This window comes from Condylura cristata, unplaced genomic scaffold (genome assembly GCF_000260355.1).
Source record: "Condylura cristata isolate star-nosed mole 26May11 unplaced genomic scaffold, ConCri1.0 scaffold00003, whole genome shotgun sequence".
In the NCBI taxonomy this organism is placed as follows: Eukaryota; Metazoa; Chordata; class Mammalia; order Eulipotyphla; family Talpidae; genus Condylura; species Condylura cristata.
In genome coordinates this window covers 22,446,683-22,452,682 of record NW_004567104.1, presented here as the reverse complement: position 1 = coordinate 22,452,682, position 6,000 = coordinate 22,446,683, and the positions used below count along the sequence as shown (strand labels likewise).

General features: G+C 48.0%; 1 protein-coding gene across 2 annotated transcripts in view; it reads right to left on the bottom strand.

Annotated features, from left to right (window-relative positions):
* ST6GAL1 (ST6 beta-galactosamide alpha-2,6-sialyltranferase 1) overlaps positions 1-6,000 on the bottom strand; it is a 114,648-nt gene that overhangs the window by 84,618 nt on the left and 24,030 nt on the right. The gene's annotated exons all lie outside the window — the stretch shown is intronic.

The following is a 6,000-nucleotide window of genomic DNA, read 5'->3' as shown; positions in this document are numbered from 1 at the left end:
CTGCGCCACCAGGGAGGGCCAAACTTTGACTTTTTAACTAGTGACTGCCATAGGAGTGGACACACTCAGCTGACTGAGTTTGACAAAGTACATCTATATGTATACACAAATGCTTCCTCATAGAGCAGCCCTGCTGTGCAGCTGGGTATTCATAACCTTCAGAAACCTAGAGATGAGGAGGGAACCAAAACTCCCCAAGGAAATTCACTACACCACCCCCATTTAGACTTCACAATACCTACAAAGTAGGTATTGTTATTGCTCAGGTTACTGGTGAGATGAGATGCTCTGTGGCTGGAACCCAGATCTGTAAGGTTGAAAAGTCACTCTCTTTCCAGTTATCCCTAATAGGGTATGTGGATGAGAGAGCGCTACTGTGCAATGTCAAGGTGATAACTGCTCAAACAGGTGGTTGAACCACACCAGAGGGCAGCAGATGTGAGCTATCCCCTGAGGCCAGTGCCTCCACGTCATTCTCCAGCCTTCCCCAGAGTGTGAGTCAGAGCTGAGTACACAGCGGGCTCTGGAGCTAGAACTGTGTCTTTGGAGTCTGAGTTCTTCTGCTCCCCAGACAGCCCGTGCCCAATGCAGGCCTGCCAGGAACTCCCTCCTCCCTGGGAAAGCAGTCCCACCTATTCCATTTCCCATCTCTACATCACAGAGCTGATGCCCCAGAGGAGAGCCTGTAGCAAATACATTTCCTCCCACACCCTTCGAAGGAGAGACCCTAAGGGCCTTCAGCTTTCGACAGCAAGGTGCACACCTCAGAAGGTTCTAACATGGGGTAGTGTAGCTTGGCTTGGGTGCCAGACAGTCTGAGTTCAAATCCCAACTTATGTTATGATGGATGGGATGATATGTTTCCTCATGCAACCTATATAAAACCTTAACCATTCCTATAATTTGAGGCTCAGCCTTCTTGGACCCATCCCACTGAACCCACGAGTGTGACAATGAAATCTCTCCCTCCATCTTTCTGAATGCCCTATGCTTTCTCTGGGAAATTGCCAATAACAACGAAACCAACAAGCTTTCCAGAAAACACTCTTTCTCAGCCTGGGCTTATGTTCTCAGGACCCTGCTAAAGTGAGCTTTTTCTCCTTCTGAAATTGGTCAGGTTCCATGGATGAAAAGGATCTTGATTATGTACACAAGGCCCTCCCTGGTGGCACAATAAATTAAAGCACAGCACTATGAAGCTCTCCACAGCTACTACAGCATAAGTTCGATCCCAGGCAAGGGAGGTGACCCTCATGGCACAGCAGACCTCTTCTGTCCTGCCTGCTGTTCCCCTCAGCAGTGTAGTTCAGTCAATCCACCTGTTCTGCTCCCCACTCTGTCTCTAGTGAATCCTCTCACCCCCTGCACCTCTGGCCTATACCCCAGTTCTTGTATATATAAATAAATCTTTTTTAAAAAAACAGTGTAATGTTTTGCTCCCCATCAACACCAGCTTCAGAGGCACAAACAGCCACCTCATTCCCCCAAACAGCTCCTTCTGCTGCCCTGCCTCCTCCCTGCAGCTCCATCCTCTGAAATGTCTTCCAAAGACCCTGGCCTATCACCTGCTCCTCAGTTCCCTGGTTAGCCATCCGACGCCTCATAACTCTGTTTTCAGTTCTGGAAAGCCTGAGACAAGTAGGGCTATTTGAGACGTGTCCCTACCTTCAGAATTCTCACACATGAGGCTGCAGACGAGTCTCTATGGGATGTTCATGAGTCCCTTATCAAGGTTTCAGTTACGGAAGCACAGGACAGAGGCCCCATAGATGGCAGCATGCAGCCTAGGAGTGCAGTGTGCTGTGCCATCAGGCCTATGTGAGCACTACAACGTGGCCTAACACTGCCTTTCTCAGGCCATTGCCCGTTGGCTAAGTAGCTGGAAGAAGCACTCTTGAGGCAGAGGCAGCTCCCCTGGTCCCACTCACACCTGTATGCCCAAGTCCTGGCCATATTCTCTTGTCCAAACAGGCCTGGATATTTGGGTTAGTATGCAGTAGGCCTTCAGGAAATAATCTATGGAACTGAATAAAATCCCTCTTGCCAAGAGGATAATCTCCTTCCCCAACATGGAGGAAACACAAACACCCACCTCAGTTCCCCCTGGAAAGAGCTCACTGGGGAGAGCCACTTCTAACTGGCTGACACACGTGGGGCCACCAGCACTCTGCCTCACCTTGGGTGTCAACTGAATGAGAGGAATATGCCAAGGGGCTCTAGGGATGCTCCCTGGGCTGACACTCCTACTGTGCAAGGAATAGCTCTGGAATTTGAAAGAAAGTGCAGCTTTTTGGAAAGCTCCAAGTGCTTTCAGCTGCAGCTTTTCACAAAGCTTCAGAAACACAATGATGTCCCAATGACTTTCCAGAGGAAAGGGCCCTCCAGGCTGGCTGGAACTGGATCTGGGAACTCCCCACCCCAAGAGCAAGTACTAACTATAAAGGGCACTCCCTAACCTTGAAAAGCTGTGGCTGTTGCAGCCGGCTCAATTTACATCTCATTTGTTTCTGAGCTGTGAAATCTTCTGTAAGACTCCATTTCCACATCCACCACAAGGGTTTGAAAAACCTACCGTCTACCGTTAGTTGACTGCAAAATGGGATGAGAAGACAAAGCTCCTTCCTGTGTATCAGGGTGGTCCCTAGGAAAAGGGGAAGTTCCAGGTTCCCTGCCCCACCCAGAAGAAGGGTGGAGCTGAGCAGAGAAAAAAGGAGAGAAGAGAAGGAATCAGGAGAGAAAAGGAAGCAGCATGGAGAACAAGGAGACCTGAGGAAGCCACATGGAGCAACAAGCATGTGATGAAGAAACCGTGCTTGTTTCCTGGCCCTGGACTGGCTAAGGCAGATGTGGGTAAGATACCTGTCGGGAGGTGACTATGGCATTGTTTATATTGGTTTTGATTTTGTTCTTTTCCTCCCAGACTTGTCTGGCCCTTTCTGACATTTCTTATGGGTCCGGACCACAAGGTGCTTTAGTCTAGTGGAGGATTTTCAGGCCTTGCTTCGGTCCAATCCCTTTTGGGTTGACTTTTGCCCACAAGGGGATGGGTAACTTCAGATGTTTGATTTAGAAGTTATATTTTTTGCGTTCCATATTGTATATTCACTGTATTAAAGTCCCTTTTCATTAAAGTTTTATGTTTTGTCTTGACACGGCAGATGGCAGAACCCACTTAGAGCAGGTTTGGAGCTTCAGGGGTGCCCCTCTCTCCCTGTCCTGTAACACCTGGAGCCATCCTGAGATCAAGCAATGCTGTTCCCTTCTGTGCCTTTAGACCTTCAAGGTTTGGAAGGAGGAAGGAATGCAGAAGGAGGAAGGAATGCAGCGGAGGCATCACAAGACTGAATCACACAAAGGGGAGGGATGAGCAGAAGGGGCTAGTGCAGCAACTGGCACAGCCATAAAATCAAGGTCTCAGGGATACCTGAATCTCTGCAGGAGATCCCAGCAGATCACAGACTATTAGGGGCTGTGCCTGAAGCTCAGACCCAAAAGGTAAAGGAGAAGGACAAGGAGATGAAGCCATCAGGAATCTCTTTCAGATTCTATTCAAAGTCAGCAAACAGGCTCACAAGGAGTGAGCCCCTCCCAAAAAGAAGCAGTCTATACCAGGGCAGTCTCTCCACCAGCAAGGGGCAGCTGCTCCTCTGACCACCTGTGTCTATGCAGGTGCTTCTTCCCACCCGCTCACTCCCTCTGCAGGGCAGCAGCCTCCTGCCTGCTCGTGACCATGCCTGGACTTCTCTGCACTGACCTCCCCAGTGGGGGGCCCGCTCTCCTAAGGCCATCTGCCTGCAGCCATGCAGGTCTCTCTCTCTCTCTCTCTCTCTCTCTGCAAACCTGTCCCTTCCAGGACAGGTCTTCCTGCCCACTTGTGCCTATGCAAGTAAGTGTCTTTTCCTCTCCCGTTTCTTTTTAATAAACTTACTCTTTAAATATAACTCAGTCTCTGTCTCATGGAAAACCTTGCCTTGTGCCGCTGAAAGGGGAGCTCACTTTCCCAGAATGAACCCAAGGACCCCGAACTCCAAAAGACAACATCAATTTCACTGAACTGGGAAATCAAGCCCCTGATGAGGAAAGGACTAATTCCAGTACACCAAAGGGGACCTCAAGACATCACTGGGGCTGTGGCAGCAGGTTCGGTGAAAGGCTGAGAGAAGCAGAGGCAGGGCTGCCACCTGAGGACCACCCACCCTGGCCCCTGGCCAGTCATATATATACAAGGGATCAAGAGGCCTTCTAAGCAGTGCCCATCTCTCCAGCCGGGGCCCCCTCCTCCCAGGAGCGTATAACTTCACCTTGGCACCCAGAATTATCAACTGTGTAACCTGACTTCTTAAAACGAGAATGTGGGGGCCCTCCCTGGTGGCGCAGCGGGTTAAAGCACAGCACTGAGAAGCTAAAGCCATTTCCGCATGAGTTCGATCCCTGCCTGCCCCTCCTGACCCGCCCGCTGCTCCCCTCAGCAGTGTACTGCGTAGATCGGCCTGTTCTGCTCCCCACTCTGTCTCTGGTGAAGCCTCTCGCTGCCCCTGCGCCTCTGGCCTGTACCCCAGTTCCGTATGAACAAATAAATAAATCTTTAAAAAAAAAAAATGAGAAATGTGGGACCAGATGGACTCCAGAGTCCTTCCCACCTTTGGAATTTTCAAAACTCAATTTTACAAAGACAAATCGGTCCTTAACTGATGTACCACCCTCTCCCAACACCTTCCTTTAGGACCCCTGAGAGATGGAGAGAGAAATCACAGGTTCAGAAAGGAAAAAGAAGGGAAGAGACTGGGACTCCATTGTGCTGACTTAATTAGCTCTAGTCTGCTGACAGCTCAGAGGAAAAGAAAGAGGCTTTTGTTTAAATTTTATATTTGGCAGGAAATGTCCCTTCTATTCCCACTCCCTATACCACTCCCCTTTGAACTATGAGTCAAGAACTGATTTCACATTTAGCAATGAATGCAGGCTTCCCCTTCACACTTCTCTAACCAACTTATTTTTCCAGGAAGTAAATTTGCCCCAGATGTTGTTTAGTAAATGAAGAGTTTTCATTTCCCTTTCGGAAAGGGTGTCAGTAACTCGCAGATTCCCTAAGGAGCCACAGCTAAAGAGGCAAGTGCCAGTTGACTTTTCTTCATCAATAAATCAAAGATTTACCAGTCTACTAAACCACCATGGCAGGGAGCCACACAGCATACAAAACATCTCATTTTCACTGTCTTGTGGGACCCTGACTAGAAATATCTGATGAGATCATAACTGATAATAGACAGTTGGGAGGGTGACTTAACATAGACTCATTCACTCCTTCATCCAACCCATGTATAATGACTACCCGTTGTTCACAGGAAAGGAAGCAGGGCATAGTTAAAAAAAAAAAAAACCTTGATTGGTAGCTAATTTTCATGTGTAAATTTTCCCACTAAAGCAAATTTCAAGCTGCCAACAATGTTTGACAACTAGTCTGCAAAATTCCTAAATATGTAAAAAATTAGCTCTTGAGAGTCTCCAAACTGGAAGCAAGTTTGCCTAGCTCCTAATTGACTATTCTTTCTGCTTTCTCTCGCTACCTCCATGGGAAAGCTTAAAAAGTAACCTTGATGGAAACTACTGAAGGACCGTTAGTAAGTGTGGGATTTCAGACATGGCTTATGATGATGGAGCCTAAGAGTAGAAAAATTAGGATGGAGGCATCTTTAGCCCAGAAACTGGAGGTAGGGGTAAAGATAACAGAGTCATTAAACCAGCTATAGAAATGATAACTTCTCAGACAGCAGCTTCTTAGGCGCTGGCTGATTGCTATAAAAATTATCTGGAGCAGAAGAGCAAGGTGGGGCTATGCTTATTGAAGGCCACTAGAAAAATCATCTGTCCTAACAAATTAACCCAATCATATCCTAAAAGGGATAAATTTAACACTAGATAACAGTTCCACAAAGGGAGACAATACATTTCTGCACTGGCAGAGCATGGCGCCTGCCCGCCTGTGACTATGCAGTCATT